The 16,634-nt window shown below is 44.1% G+C and overlaps 1 protein-coding gene across 1 annotated transcript in view; it reads right to left on the bottom strand.

The window, feature by feature from the left end:
- The window catches only part of LOC147702949 (uncharacterized), a 4,293,369-nt gene that overhangs the window by 4,235,437 nt on the left and 41,298 nt on the right, over positions 1–16,634 (bottom strand). The window lies entirely within an intron of this gene.

Raw genomic sequence — 16,634 nt, forward strand, 5'->3', positions numbered from 1 at the left:
AGTTGTCAGCCCTCAATTTTCCAAATTTTCCAAACATTTTTTCCAAATTTTCGATGAGGGCCACCCTCTGGTAGCGTAAATGATCATCCCAGTAAACAGACGGATTCTCTATGTAGGGAATTTACTCATCAAGTGAGACTTAAGTTCCCGTTTGAATGTTACTGTGTTTTGAATTTTCCTGATGTTTAGAGGTAGTGAGTTCCAGATTCTGGGGGCAGCTCCGGAGAATGCTCTGTTGTAGGTCTTTATCTTGAGGAAAAAGGCTGGTCGCAATAGGAAGTCTTTTGTGCTTCTAGTTGGTCTGTTGCCTCCTGAAGGCATACGTTTCTTGGCAAGGTATCTAGGCATGTTGTAGTGAACAGCTTTATGTGTAATACAGGCCATCTTCATTTGAATTCTGGCCTCGTAAGGCAGCCAGTTTAGAGCTTTCAAGTGAGGAGATATGTGATCGAATTTCTTTGTTCCAGAGATGAGTCTAGCCGCAGCGTTGAGGCAGGCTTTTAATGGAGCTGTGGAAGTTTTCGGTAGGCCAGCTAATGTGGTGCATCCGTATTCGATCCTCGAGATAACTAGAGATTGGATGGCCAGTTTTAGATCTGTTGCTGAGATAAAGGGTTTCATTTTTCTTAAGTAATTTAAGTGGAAGCGGGCGCTCTTGGCCATTGAGTTGATGTGTTCTTTCATGTTGAGGTTTTCATCTAGCGTGATTCCTAGTGATTTAGCTGAGTTAACTAGGGTCGGGGTGCAATTTAGCGCCGTCACCAGTTTAGTCCATTCCTTAACTTCAGATTGGCTCTTAGTCGGAGAGATTAGCAGGAATTCTGTTTTCTGGGCGTTTAGTTTCAGATGGTTCGTTGTTAACCATCGCAAGGCTTCCATTAGAGTATGGTTTATTCGGTCGATGTCCTCAAGAGAGCTGATCTTCATGTAAATTTGCGTGTCATCTGCATACATATGATAGGATATCTGTGATTTTTGAAGGATCTCAGTGAGAGGTTCTACATACAAGTTGAATAGATCCGGGGATAACGTTGAGCCTTGTGAGACCCCGATTGTATTGGGGCTTGGGGAAGAGATTGCTTGATTAACCTGGAATCGCTGGGTCCTGTTCTTTAGAAAAGAGCTGAACCATTTCAGTACGTTTCCGGATACTCCCATCCTGTATTGTAGCCTGGTCATTAGTACTTCGTGCTTTACCGTGTCAAATGCTGCTGACAGGTCGAGAAGAATCAGTAGGCATGTTTGATTTCGGTCTAGGGCCTGTAGGGCGTCATCGACAATATGCAGAATCGCAGTTTCAGTACTGTGCCCTGTTCTGAAACCTGATTGGCAGTCATCAAGTAGGGAGAACTTAGCGATGTGTTGGCTTAATTGGCCCTGTACACATTTCTCAATGAGTTTGGCCAGTAGAGGGATGTTAGTCACTGGTCGATAGTTATTTGGGTCTGTTGCATCGGCTGTTGGTTTTTTGATGATGGGCACTACCTGACCTGTTTTTAGACAGTCAGGGAGGATCCCTTGAGCCAGAGAGGCATTTACTATCGCAGTCCAGATTGGAATTAGAGTGTGGCTGATCTCTCTTACACACTTTCCCAGTAGAGGGTCTTGATAATGGTTGTTTGGTCTGAGTTCCAACAGCGTTTTGGTGATCTTTTCTTGGTCGTATAGTTCAAATGTGTCCCAGTTTGCATTGTTTTTTGTTTGGAGACCTTCAGTTGACATATTGGCCTCTTTTTTCAGTGGGGGAAGGGTCATAAGGTTTGCTGCTGCCTTTGAGAGTTCAACTTCTAGCATTTTAGATTTTTCCGAGAAAAATGAGGAGAATTCTTCGCAACTTATGGGAGTATTTGTATTCTCTTGAACTGTTTTGGCTAGTTTATTTGACTGTTGTTTTAAGATCTGGAAGAGTTTTCGGGGTCTGTTTCTGGCATTGTCCAGTTCAGCTCTGAAAAATTCTTTTTTGGAGTCGATTATCTTTTTGTTATATTCTTTCCTTGTTTTTCTGAGGGCTTTCAGCTCAGGGGAAGAAGGATGTTGTCTCCATTTTCTTTCAGCCATTCTCAGTTTGCGCCTGTCCTCGTTGAGTGACTCGTTAAACCAAGGATTTTTGGGCTTCTCTGAGACTTTTTTCATTTTTTGGGGCATGATGTCATTAACTATATTACCGATCGAGGTTATGTAGTGATCCGTCAGCTCATTGACATTTTGCTTATTGTTGGGAGGCTTCAGGACATTCTCACACCTTTCAACCAGAAGTTCCATATTGGCTTCTTTTGTGTCTCGTATCAATTTCTTGAGCTTGCGTGGTTGCACGGTCTTTCCCTTTTTCATTGTCGGTATCATGAATGTTATGATGTGATGGTCAGACCAATCACATAGGTCTATAGCGAGGATTGATGTCTCTGTATTTCTTGAGATAATCCAGACTAGGGTCGCTCCTTGTGTGTGCGTAGGTTGGTTGCATACTTGTGTAAGTTTTAGCTCATTAAGGAAGTCTTTAAGCGAGTTAACCAGTTTGTCATTGCCGTCATCCCAGTGGAGGTTAAAGTCGCCTAGAAATATGTTAATAGCGTCAGAATTAGAGTTAGTTGTTATGATCTCTGTCAGTTGCTCTGTGAATTTTGCGTTCTCTCCTGGTGGGTGGTAGAATGCATGCAAGTTGCAGCTTTGATTATTTGGTGTTCTCACATTCACACCAAGGTATTCACAGGATTCTAGGGGGTCAGATTGGAATTGGCAGACCTCAATCTCTGAGCGGTGAATGCAAGCTATGCCTCCACCCACATTCCTTGGTCTGTCTAACCTGACGATGTTATATTGCGGTGGTATTAAAAGATCCATGGTAGGCGACGATGATTCATTGAGCCATGTTTCGGTGAGGATGGCCAAGTCAATTTCCTTGTTGATGATGAGGGCGGCTATGTCTGATGCATGTTTAGTTGCAGACCGACAGTTAAGAAGTAGGCACTTCAAGGGATTCTGTGATTTAACGAGTTTCCCATTATCAGATTCGGCTGATGTTAGCTGAATGTGTTGTAGGTTTTGGTGAATTGCTTTCCTGTTATTCTTTCTGGTCGTTCTGTTAGGGTCGATAGGTACTGTTTTGATATTCTCCTCCCTGCTAGGGGCAGTTTGTTCATAGGATCAGAGTAAGGCCAGAGTTTCTTCATTTGACAGGGGCTTGGTCCTATTAGGTCTGTTAGGTCTGAGTACCAGATTCTGGATGTGTGAAACCTTGGAGAGCGTACTTGTCTTCATCTCCCAGATTTTACCAATTGTCTGAGATATTTTCATCGAGTTTTGTGCCAGGTTTCCTACGAGTTTCTGAAGCTCCTTGACTTCTTTCTGTGCTCGGGGTGATTTCCTGTGTAAGATAGATCTGGCTGGAAGTGTATTGGAGTTTGCTCTACTCCGTGAAAAGCCTGTTTTCGTTCCCATAAATCTTTTCTTAGTATCCTTAGTTTGGTTGAGCTTTCTGGCTCTATTTAAGGAATCCCTGTTACTTCCTATGTTATGGAATGTAGGGGGCGTTGTTGTGCGTAGGGCTCTATGGGATTCAAGTCTCGCCTCCGAGTGAGGATGAGGAGGGACGATATCATTTACCTTTTTTATAACTTTATCTTCCTGAAGGGAATCTATTAGAGCAGGGGTGCACTCTTCAGGCACGGTGGAATTGTGCGTTAGCGTCCGCTGCATTTTCTTTGGTGCCTGGTTATTCTCTTTGATTCCAAGGATATTAGATATCTCTATCGTATCTATTTCATAATCTGGTGTTACTATCGTGTTTTCGGTTAAATCTCCAATGTTAGATGTTTCATTGCTCGGGCCGCCGGTTTGACTGGTGTCTCTAGTATTGGAGTCAATGTTTTCAAGCGTGACATCTAGTGGTGTCATGTTTTGTTGGGAGCTTGTTTCTTCTATGTGTTTCTTCAAGATTTGGAAAGTTGTCTCAAATTTCACGAGTTCGCTGTTAGTCGCTTGTATCAGTACTATTCCCGTTTTATACATGGTAATGCATAATTCAGTCTTACTTCTTTTAGTTAATGAAGTTGTTATTTTTGTGCCATATGGTATGTTTTTTATGGTTTTAGTAAACAGCATGTTTGACAGGGTGTTGCGCCATTTAGCTGTTTTGTCTGTGTAGAATATAAGGTCATTTATCATGATGCCTTTAAATGTATCAAAGTATGGGTCAGCGAACAGCGTGTCCGGGTTTTTTCTCAGAGTATTGTGTTTAAATTTTTTGGCAGCATTCTTGGATAAAATTGAAGGATATTCTATGCTTTTTGCATTGAGCCCTGTCGATCCTAGGTTTCTTCCGTCCATTTCCGCTTCACGTTGAGGGTCAGTATTATGGTTTTGAGGTGGTAGGTATAGTTTCCTTTGTGATTATTTGGATTGCTCTTATTAATAATAGCAATGTAAACGCCGATGTAGACAGTGACTTCCAGACTACAGTTTCAAATAGAATCTTCTCATTAAATGTTCTATAATCTTATTTTCATCAGACCTAGTATTTATGTTGTCCTCAATAGTATTTAATTAAATTAATTGACTAACCCTAGGTTGTGAGCTCGAGTTATCTGTAGATAGTAACCAGTGTAATGTCAGTGCAGACTGAACAATTCAAAATGTCAGCCCGCTTTGTCCAAGGCGATCTCCTGAACAGCCTTTCTCTCATTCTCTTTCAGCATTAGCTGTTTGGTCCCTTTTCACTGTTCATCAATTAGTCTTGCTTTCAAACCTGGACTTGTTAGTCCCTTTTCACTGTTCATCAATTAATCTAGATTTCCAAACCTGGACTTGTTAGTCCCTTTTCACTTGTAATCGTCGGTTAGGGGGGGGGGGGGAGGGTGTCTGGTGAGTCTTCCTTCCTCTTCTGGGTCGCCAGTCCTCCTTCGCTGATTATGCCCCCGTGTTATAGAGTGGCAACATCTAATGGCAGAGAATGTCTAGCGCGGCCGCCATATTAAGGTCAGGCGCGCCACTTTACATTGCCTCCGTCTCTGCGGTTGCTCGTTTTTCTCCTTTTTTAGGCTGGTGGGGGCGCGTTGAGGGTAAGGATGGGCATACCTCTCTCGACGGTGGCCGAAGGTCCCTCAGCCCTGCCTCTCCAAGACGACCCGTCTGTGTCCGCAATTACCGATGTTCCCGCCACTAAGCCCTCCGAGTCTCCCGGTCCGTTGGCTCGTCTGCGGCAGATAGCGTCGGCTGTGGGACATTCACTGTTGCTCCGTAACCAGCTGCAAACATCGCTGGGGTCCGCCGTCCGAGGTGTTCGCGGAGCGCAATCAGCCCTGATTACCGATCAGGTCCAGGTATAGATTCTCCTTCGGCGTCCTGTGTTTCCCGTGGTCTATAGGCTTTCTGCATCAGCCTAACTACCCAATGGCTACAGTTTGTTCCGAGTAGCCCTGGGTCGACCTTTGGGGCTTTTTAGGGATTTAATCCAATTTGGCGATCCCTAGCCCCGGAGCTCCTCACTAGGGCTCCCTCTTAGCGGCCATCTTGAGATCGATATACGCGCCCTAAGGGTTCCCCCAGTGGGACTGGTAAAACTCCGAAGGGCGTTGGAGGTGGCTCCCCTGAGACGGAAGAGTTGACTCTGCGAGACATAATGGGCGCCATTGCGAGCGTGAAATCATCCATGGGCCAGCACAGCAGTATGAAACATTGGCCTCCAAGATCGACACAGTGGCTGTTGATGTCAGTTTGATTAGGACGGACCTGGCTAAAACTAATGAGCGGGTCAAGTCGTTGGATATTAAAACTGCCAGTCTTACGACCGACGTGTCCGATCTCCAGACTGAAGTCCGGAACTTAAGAACCTCGAGTGAACAGTTCGCCCGCCGGCTTGAGGATTTCGAAAGCCGTGCGAGGCGCAACAATTTGCAAATTATTGGAGTTCCGGAGACGTCTGCTGAACAATCGACTGATCTCCTGGTGGAAGATTTGATATTAAATCATCTTGCTCCTAAGGGCCTCAGCAATTTCTTCGCGGTGGAGCGTGCCCACAGAGTTCCGGGCGGAAGACACAAACCAGGCGCCCCACCATGGCCCATAATTGCTAGAATCTTTAATTTCAGGGACAGGGATGCTATCTTGCAGGCCTCGAGGACCGGCGGCCCCACGAAATTTGAGAACGCATCTATCAGTTTCTACCCAGACTTCACCCAATCGGTACCGAAACAGAGAATGGGATTTACCGGGGTGAAACGTAGACTGAGAGATTTGGGCTTGAAGTACGCCATGCTCTTCCCTGCCCGGTTACGGATTGAACACAACGAACGCGTACTATTTTTTGATCGGCTGAGGTGGTTAGTGACTGGCTAGACACTTTGTCGACACATCGGGACCGGATGGAGCAACCTGGAGGTGCGGAAGGCGGCCAGACGGAACAGGAGGAGTAAGGGAAACGGCGTGTACAGCTTATATACCTTGCAGCGGAGGTTCGTTTTAATTTTGGGTCAATGTGACTTTAATGACTATAAACCCAGAGGCGGCGGGGGGATTGGGACTATTCCTCCTCTTGGGGTGTTCCTCTTTCTTCTTGTAGATTAGTTTTTGGGACAGGGCGACAGGCACACTGCAAGTTGGGGTGTTTTTTTTAATTACCGCAGGGGTGCAGGGAGGGGGGATGTGTATTTGGGGTTTTCTGGGGAGGAGGGGGGTTTCTTTTTTCTTTTGGTGTTGTTGTAGAGGCTACGTATCATTGTACAATTCGACTTTTGTGTCCTTCTTAGACTTTCGAGGATTCCGCCAGTGTTCATGGGATGGGGGTAGGGGGGTTGAGAGTCTTAAGTGGAATGTCAATGGCTTGGGGGACAGGATAAAGCGGGGGATAGTATTACAGTATTTGAAACGCCATTCCCCTGATGTGGTACTATTACAGGAAACGCACTTGGTGGGGAACACATGTCACGGTATAAACCGGAGGGGTTATCGGTTGATTGCACACTCGGGGTTCACCTCCGGATCGAGAGGGACTGGTGTTCTTGTTAGAAACTCCCTCCCTTTGGAGGTTGATGATACTGTCCTAGATGATAGGGGACGATATGCTGCCATTACTGGTAGATGGGAGGGGAAGACTATCTCGATACTCTCATTGTACGTTCCTCCGGGTTTACAAACCACGACGTTTGCTGACTTGGGGAAACTGGTATTGGAGCTCCCCGAAGGGATTTTGGTTGTGGGAGGAGACTTCAATTCTGTTGTCTGTGGTAGGGAAGATCGTAACCCTCCCAGAGATCTTACGAGATCGCAGTCCTGCCTTGGCAGCTTTCTGGATACATTGGGTCTTGTTGACTGTTGGCGAATGTTACACCCCAGACAGGCCAAATACACCTTCCACTCTGGTGCACACGGAAGCCTTGCGAGGCTCGATTACGTCCTCATGCCGGCGGCACAGGCCGTATCGGTGAGAGAGGTCCGACATTTGCCAAGAGGCATCTCGGATCACTCCCCACTCTGGCTTCTTATTGATATCCAGCTGGGAGCCGGGGGTCAGGTCGCCCCGATCATTCCTTGGCATCTCCGTAATCCTGAAACCCGGGCGGGGGTGATCAAGGCTATCGACAACTACTTTGCCGAAAATGTGGGGTCCGTGTCCTCATCTATATCGCTGTGGGAGGCTTTCAAAACTGTGATTCGAGGCCAGACACTGTCGCTGATTGCCTATGCTAAAAGACGGAATAATGAGGAGGTTGTGAGATTGGAGTCTGAAATCACTGCCCTAGAGGCAGACCTGGAGTCCGGGGTCACGCAGGACAAGGTACATGTCTTGAGTCTAAAACAGTCTGACTATAGAGCCTTGGTGACAGACGCTGCTAAGGCCATGAGTCGCGAGCAACAGGGACGCCTGTATGATGTGGGTGATAAAGCTGGGAAATTGATTGCATGGCTGGATAAGAAGGAAAGATTGAGTCGAGTGGTGCCAGTTGTTGAAAGAGCGGATGGTGTGCATGTGGTTGAGCCGCTAGAGATAGTGGAGGGGTTTGCATGTCACTTCCAGACGGTGTATGCGCCAGTCTCTGACAGGCCTGAGGAGGACTTGCATCTTTTGCTCAGAGATATCGCACTGCCTAGCTTGTCTGATTCTGATAGAGAGATTATGAAGGCGGAATTTTCTACCGATGAAATAGCGCTCGCTATTCGCTCCATTCGCTCGGGAAAAGCCACAGGCCCAAATGGTATCCCCATCGAATTGTACAAGTTGTGTCCCGACAAAATGGCGCTGTATCTTCGCGCGATGTTTCTGGAGTCGAGCGAGAATGGATCGCTTCCCCGAGATCAGAGACTGGCTTCCATTGTCGTAATCCATAAAGAAGGGAAACCCCGGGACTTGTGTACCTCTTATACACCTATATAACTTTTGAATGCCGACCCTAAGATTCTGGCAAAATTATTGGCAAATCGATTAATTAAAGTGATTGGAGACCTGATAATTTACGTCGCCTTCACGGAGTTCTTGCGAGGGCGGAGACGCTGCGTGATCCGGCCATTTTGGTCTCTCTAGATGCCATATCTATGGGCGGCCCTTGCGAAGTTCGGTTTTGGCACTGTGTTCATCAGTTGGGTCAAACTTCTCTATGAGAGGCCGCTGGCTCAGGTGGTTGTTAATGGTAGGGTCTCTGAGCCTTTCACTCTCGGGCAAGGATGCCCCCTGTCTCCGTTACTGTTCGCGCTCACCTTGGAACACCTGGCTGCCGCTCGCTCAAGGGTATCAGATGGGCCCCCGACTTTCAAGACCGCATATCGCTATATGCGGACGATATCATCCTGTACCTTACTTCCCGTCGGAAATCGTTGGGGGGTACTGTTTGATGTCCTTAGCTCCTTTGGTAAGAATTCTGGTCTGGTGATCAATAGGAATAAGTCTTGTGTCTACTCGCTTACTGGTGAGATACCTCTCGTGCCGCGCAACTGCCCGATACAGGTCTCACACACCGGCTTCAAGTACTTGGGGATATATATTTTGCTTGACCCTGCGATTCGGTACCAGCGTAATTTGCTCCCTCCGCTTCTCCGGTTGAAATCCGACGTGAAAGCTTGTTGTAGATTGCCGTTGTCTCTGGTCCTCTTCAAAATGATGTCCCCGCCCAGATTTTTATACGCACTTCAAAATACACTTGACCTTGTACCCACCAGCTATTTCCGCGAGATCGAATGCCTTCAGAGGAAGTTACTGTGGGGCGGACGCCCCCGTATTGCCTTAGCTAAGTTAACACTGCCTTGGTATGACGGGGGCATTGCGTTGCATGACATCAGACGCTACTATTGGGCCTCCCAACTGAGCGCAGTTAATCACGCTATGTACGGCCCTGTGGCCAACCCAGCATTCGCAATGGATAAATGGCTGCTCCCAGGTGGGGACTACAACAGGGCGCTACATTCCAAGCAGCCGGGTAGGACGTTAACGGGACCCACCGGAGTTGCGGTGCGGATTTGGTATAGTGCGAATGCAGCTACGGGCTGGTCTGCCGTCGTGACCCGAGCGGCTCCGCTCTATGTCACTGAGAAACTAGGCAATTTATGGACTACCAAGGGTTTCGAAAAGTGGGACCTCATCGGCATCAGTAAGGTTGGGGATCTTTGGGTCAAGGACAGGATAAAGACCTTCGATGAATTAAAAACTGAATATGCGCTTAACGATAGGGAGTACTTCCGTTACCTACAGATCCGACATGCGATTGGCTCGGTTTTCCCGGCCGGCACCCTCATCCCGGAATCTTCCCCTCTCGAAGATAGAGTGCTTGATGGCCACGTCCCGGATAGTACCATCTCTCTAATATATAAAAAACTCATAAATGACCGAACTGATCTTCTTCTGCAACTGCGAGAGGCTTGGACCGGCGATGGACTGGAGCTAGATGATGAAGATTAGCAGGCTGCAATATCCTCTCCTAAGGAGGTCGCGATCCCGGCCCGTCTTCGGCTGGTGCAATTAAAGATCTTTAAACCGTGTTTACGTAACAGGCCCCCGATTGTTGCGTATGGGTTATTCTGTGGATGGGTTGTGTAAGCGCAGGTGTGGTATGATGGGTACCTTCCTCCATATTCTGTGGGAATGCCCCGAGGACGTGTCAATCTGGAATCGTGTGCATGATGTCCTGAAGGAAGTTACGGGAGTTTCGATATTGCCTGAGGCCCGGAGGTGTCTGTTGAATGTGTGGGAACCCAACGACTATAACGTGGCTCAGACACAATGGGTCACTTTGGAGAATATGGTGGCTAAAAGGGATATTGCACAGTTATGGGGATCCCCGAGGGCACCCAGGCTCTCAGCCTGGACAGAGGTTTAAAAAAAAAAAAAATGGTAGCAGGCAGATCATCACAGCAGAAAAGCAGCTCTTCCAGAGCAGCAGTCCACCAGAGTGGCAGTCCTTGAGAAGCACAGCAGGACATCTTCCTTGCAGAGTATCCACAGATCCAGAAGTATACTGAAGTGGTATGATTATAAGTCACATTTTTATAATCAGCGGTGCCTTTGAAGTGGGGGAAGACGCTTTGAACTACACAGAGGTCCTCCCTTTCCTGCCCTGGCTCCAGACTTACTACAGGGTGCTAAGTAGTCATTTTTGTGAGGACAAGACACAGCCCATTCAGGTGTAAGTGAGGCAGTGCTCAACTACGCTTCCTCATCAAGCCAGTTTATGGGCCATTAAGGCCCATCAAGTCACACCTAAGCTCCCATTGTGTGTGTCTGCCTAGAGAGAATGCACAAGGCCCGGCTGTCACTCACCCCAGACATGTATTGGAGGCAGACAGCAGGCACACAGGGCTAAGAGCAAACAAATGCCAACTTCCTAAAAGTCTCATTTTTAAAATTGTAATGATAAATTCTACTTTACCTTTAAAGAGGATTTATTGGTAATCACACATATTAGATTTAACAAGGAATCCCCAGTGTTAATCTAAAGGAGGGGAAGGCTCACAGTGGAAAAAAAAATTAAGAGTTTTCCACTACCTGAACATGTAAAACTCAAAACTACATGTTCTACCTTTTAACTGCATAGAATCCTGCCCTGTGGGCTACCTAAGGATTACATTAGATGTGAGATATGAACTAAAAGGGGAGTTTAAGGCTTGGCAAGGTGTTTTAAGTACCATGTGGAAATGGTGAGGTCAACTGCACACATAGGCTCTGCAGTGGCAGGCCTGAGTCATGTTCTAAAGGACTACTTAAGTGGGTGGCAAAATCTGTTACATGCCCACTAGTAGCATTTCAGTGACATGCTCTGGACACATGTAGTGCACTTTACTAGGGACTTATAAGTAAATTAAATATGCCAATTGTGGTTAAGCCAACGCTACCAAGTTTTTAGGGAGAGAGCACATGCACTTTAGCACAGGTTAGCACTGCTAAAGTGCCCCGAGTTCTAACGCCAACAAAAACAAATTCAGCAAAAAGGGAATGAGGAAGGCAAAATGTTTGGAGGTGACTCTACAGAAAGAGACATTTCCAACACATACCATCTCTTTCATTTGCAGCAGCAAGACAGCAAGGATTTAAGCAGCGTGTTGGGATGGTGATGGTGCAATCATGTATTATGAGAAGAAGAATAATAAAATACCTTCTGCCATACGCTAAAGGATATTGCAAATAACCTAGGAGTTCCTTGACTCCATTAAAGAACTCCACCTTCTGCCTGATTCCTCAGGGTGATCATGGAACTTCTTACTGTCTTGCAATATCCTTATAATGTTTTGAAGGAGCTACTTTATCCCATATATAATGTGGAAAGAGAGTGCTGAAGTTCAATCATACATTTTTTTCTTTTCAATCTTTTCTTACAGGAGAAACATGTTCCCTTGTGGAATAACCCATTTCCCTTACCTGTTGGACATTTCCCTCTCTGCAGTAACACTCCTAAACTTGTTGCTTTCTCCTTCCTTTTTTGCTGAATTCGGTTTTGTTAGCAATAGGACTCTGTGCACTTTACCACTACTGATTAATACTAAAGTACTTGTACTCACTCCTTAAAACATGGTCAAATTCACTTACACCCAATTGCCATATTTAATTTGTTTATAAGTCCCTAGTCAACTGGCATACAATATACCCAGGCCCACTAAATTAAATGATACTAGGGGTGCTGCAGCACTTATCGTGCCACCCACTTAAGTTGTCCTTCAAAACATGTGTCAGGCCTGCCTTTACAGCGCGTGTACTGGTTTAACTGCCAACTCGCCTTGGCAAAATAAACATTTTGCCAAGCTTAAAACTCCTTGTTTAACATGTACTTCACCCTATTGTAGGCCCTAAACGGCCCATAAGTGAATGTGTATTGTATTTAAATTGTTGGACACATACTTTTAAGTTTTACATGACTTGGTAGTGAAAAACTCACAAATTAGTGTTTCAATACTGTAAGGCCTACTTCTCCCATTAGATAATATAGGGTTACCTTATTACATTTAATAAGCAATACATTTTGATTGGTAGCAGGTAAGATTGTCATGTTTGCCTTTAAATGAATTATAATTTAAAACCCTCCTTAATGGTAAAGTCAGATTTGACGTCACGATTCCGAATAATTACACTTTCATGGAAGTTCACAACAAAGAAGATGCCAATACTGACTATTTATACAGACAGTTTTTATGAGCACTCTATTCAATAGTAGTGATCATCCAACATAATTTGTCAAATTCCTTGTGTCAGTTCAAAATGTTTTTTGACATATACAAAAGAGTATAAAGGCCAAGTCATACATAAAAAATAAACACCACCACCCAACACATTAGGCCAGATTGTTACAAGCAAAAATGGACAAAAGTGAACACACAAATCAATTATAAACACTGCACAAACTATTCCCCGTTACAAAATTTAACACAATTGATATACAAATCATTACTACACACTGCAACTCTACACTCACAGTTCTGAACTATACTGGCCAATAATGGAGAACTTTTAAGGACATCTAGTATATATTTACTAGTACTCCTGACTCAATGGGTAAAGCAACCTAGAGATCTACTTCTGTTGTAACCAGGTGTTTTATTTCTACAAATTCAAAGTTTTTTCCTTGTTATACTGCCTAATATCTTCGCTTGTCGGTTGCGCTGTTGTCGACACGTTTTGAACCAATGACATAGTTAGTGGGTTCTCTTCAGGACTCAGAACTGGTGAGCTCTGAAAACAAAAAAACAATCACTATGTCACTAATTACAAAATGTTATGACTCAGTTTCTAATGTACTCAAAAAAAAACCTTCACTTCTTAATCTCCAAATCTGAAAATAGTAAACATGAGTCCCAGTAAACAAATGGTAAAAAGCAAATCCATATTTTCTCACAGCCACTGAGCTGAATCATTACTCACGTAGTAAACAATGAACAATCCGTGTACAAAGGTGTTTTGGACAGCGGCAGTTTCAACCAACTCTTCCGAAAATAGAGAATCAATTAAGTGTGAGCATATTGCACACCAGAATTCTTTAACCTATCACAAAACAATTTAACTACCTGAGTACACTCTACGTAAAATAATTTGTAAACAAATACATACTGCGCTATTAGTTCGAGTCTCTAACATGCATGCCCGACTTCTGTCTCTCAAGTGCGGCTACTGCTCACATCTCTTTACTCATATTAGTATGTTCCACTCTGTAATAGTCTTCTGTGAGCTACGGTACCCTAGACACCCTCCTATAAGAGAAAATATTGTTCCATTACTCACAGATGAAATCAACAATGCGAAATCGGGCGTTATTCCATCAACTTTTCCTTAGTTCGGTCGATGATAGTATGCGCACAACTTCTATATCCACAAGAACTGGCAGGGCTGCCTTATAGTTCCTGGTTCTGGATGAAGTAGCTCCAAGCATTCTGGGGGATGTAGTTCAGAACTAATTCTACTCCTAGTATGGACTTCTTCAGAGTTAATTGTGCATATACAACGTATAAAGAACCACTCTATGGCTCAAGTTGTATAAGTAACAAATGCTGGCTTTCTGAGATTTCATTAAGCCCATAGGAGGCAGTATTGAAATGCAATATAAGTACCGCTTCTTTTTGACAGAGTTTTAAGTCCACATCTCCTCCATGGGGTCTGATTTGAAACACTCACAAACATTATTCTTGTACCATGCAGGCTACATAAATAAACAAGCACAAAATACATGCTATGATATGGGTAAGTGCATAGAAGCTGAACTTTACACCAGTGGTCCAATATATAGGTCTCCACTCCAATAACAGATAAAAAGGTCTGGTTATAGCTAAGGATTCACAAAATACGGTAACCTGCCACCACTACTTTATGTACGAAACTCATGAGAGGGTCAGTAGTCGAATTTCTGTCAATGAGGGCATACTTGGTCCATTCCTTCAGGACCCAAGACAGGGGCACTACCTCAATCATGTTAAGGGACAGGCCTAGGTCTCTGTGCACACAGTATATCAGCATCAGTCCAGGGCCAAAAAAAAAACACACAATATTAGATGTTCACAACTGTGTACTCAGGGCAGGAGAGCACAACTGTATACACCATGCAAGGTGCATTTCTGCCCCAATTGCTTAAAGAAAATCAAATAAAAATAATCCAAAACAATAGCATTACAAAGACAATTTGGTATGCAAGCATGATATCCATGTCTTATTACATGTATTGTAAATGTATATTGTTGCCTTGTCTTTGTGTATGAACTGTGAAGCGTGGCTAGGTTATACCTTGCGCAAAGCCAATACATTAGTAACAGATCCATTAACAAATTGCTCCAGGGAACAAGAAGCAACGGCCACCCACGTTCCAAATAATCCTCTGTGTAAACCACAGTGAATAAGCAATAAACAAATTGTTGTTCCCGAGCACAACACAAACAAAATCTTTTAGAATATATCAAGTCAAAGAAAAAAGATAATCCAAGAATATATCTGATTTTCAAAAATTCAAACAGTGAATTCATTTATTTTTCTTTCTTTTTTCTTCACAATGGCAGAGATTTCAAAGAGTGAGGATTCTTGTTGATAAGTTGATTGAACTCATAAATAATGTAGCCAGAAAGCCAACACGTGTTTCGTCTAGGGTAACAATCACCCGATGACTTCATCAGGGCTACAAAAATAAACAAAAAACAAACAATATGTACTTAGCAATAAAATCTAATAAGTCAAACATGAGTAACTTTTCTTCACCATCACCAATGTCTTAAGTGAAAGAAGCAAGAGAATAAGAAAAAGTCAAAAATCACCAGAAATTCACCCAGTGAAAAGAATATATATATATTGGGACTCTTCAGCACATGTCGATGAGAAAAGAAGACGAGAAAATTCTGAGTATAAATTCTAAGTATAAGGAACAATACAAACACTACAGGCTACCATAATGTTTAGGGTACACCCATTGTACTACAAAATAATTTGATTCTTAAGAGCAAATGATGGGTCCGATTTCACACACCAAAACGGACACCTATCAAATAGTTCGGAAGCCAGTCTAAGTACGTCCAAAAAAAACAAATAATTCAATCACTCACCACAATTAATCTTCATGATAGAGTTCACCACATTCCAGGTATAACCTGTCTGTGGTCCCATACAGCATGAAAACTAATGGGAAATGAAATAACAGAAAATATTCAAAAGATCTTCAATTAGAACCAGTAGCGGTGGGTGACATTTCAAAGTGGTGGGGCGCAAAGTGATTTGCATCCAGCACCGCAGCGAGCGAGCGTAGCGAGCGAGCCCCAACCCCAAAAGGGTGGTTTGGGGGGATAACCCCCCCAAGAAAAATTTGAAAAAAAAGAAGAAAAATCGTGCATTTTCAAGCAAATTTGAGAAAGCAGGAAGGTTAATAAAGCAATTGTGAAAGTGCAGTTATTACATTAATAGATGGCATAACATAAGTAGCTGCTTATTCAGTATAACCACAGAGCTTCATACATTTCGTCCTATTACGCTCAGGTGCTGAATTCAGACTATAAGACTTTCATGAAAATCTCAGCTCTAAGAGTAGAAGAAGTTGCACGCAGTTGGGAAACAGCCTTCACAAAGCTTTGGGAAAATGAGAGGCAATTACTTTAAAGCAAACTGAAAGCAATGCATCAAGTAGTAACTTAAAGCAATGCATCCAGCAAAACAGTGCATGCAGTCAACCATACAAAAGTAAACTAAAGCAAGTGTGAACCTGTGAACCTTCACTTTGAAAGCAGGGTGCTAGTCAACAGGCCAGTCACATACATTTAAACTGAAGAAGAGTACACCTCAGCATGCAGGCACCAACATAAAAGCACCAAGCAAGTCAAACAGTTTAATGAAAGAAATGAAAGCAATACATCCAGCAAACTAGACAGTGACTCAAAAGTAAACTGAAGCAAGTGCACACTGAAAGGAATGCACAGTCATAAGTCAGACATTCACATAAAAGCAACTTACCAAGACACCCAATCAATTACATGGGAAAAAGCTTGAGCCAATGCACCCAGAAAACCAGACCAGCACACCAAAGCATCCCACCCCTGATAGGATGGCAGCTGTGCTCTCAGGGTCACCCCTCAGTTTTTTGGCAGGGTTGAGAACCCCCCAGTTTTATGCCCTGTGCGCCTGAAGGGGAGACAGGCAAAAGGGGTCATAATGGGACATCTGGCACAGCCACTTTGTAATCGAGGTCACCGACCCAGCTCAA

Source organism: Lissotriton vulgaris, chromosome 7 (assembly GCF_964263255.1).
Source record: "Lissotriton vulgaris chromosome 7, aLisVul1.2, whole genome shotgun sequence".
Lineage (NCBI taxonomy): Eukaryota > Metazoa > Chordata > Amphibia > Caudata > Salamandridae > Lissotriton > Lissotriton vulgaris.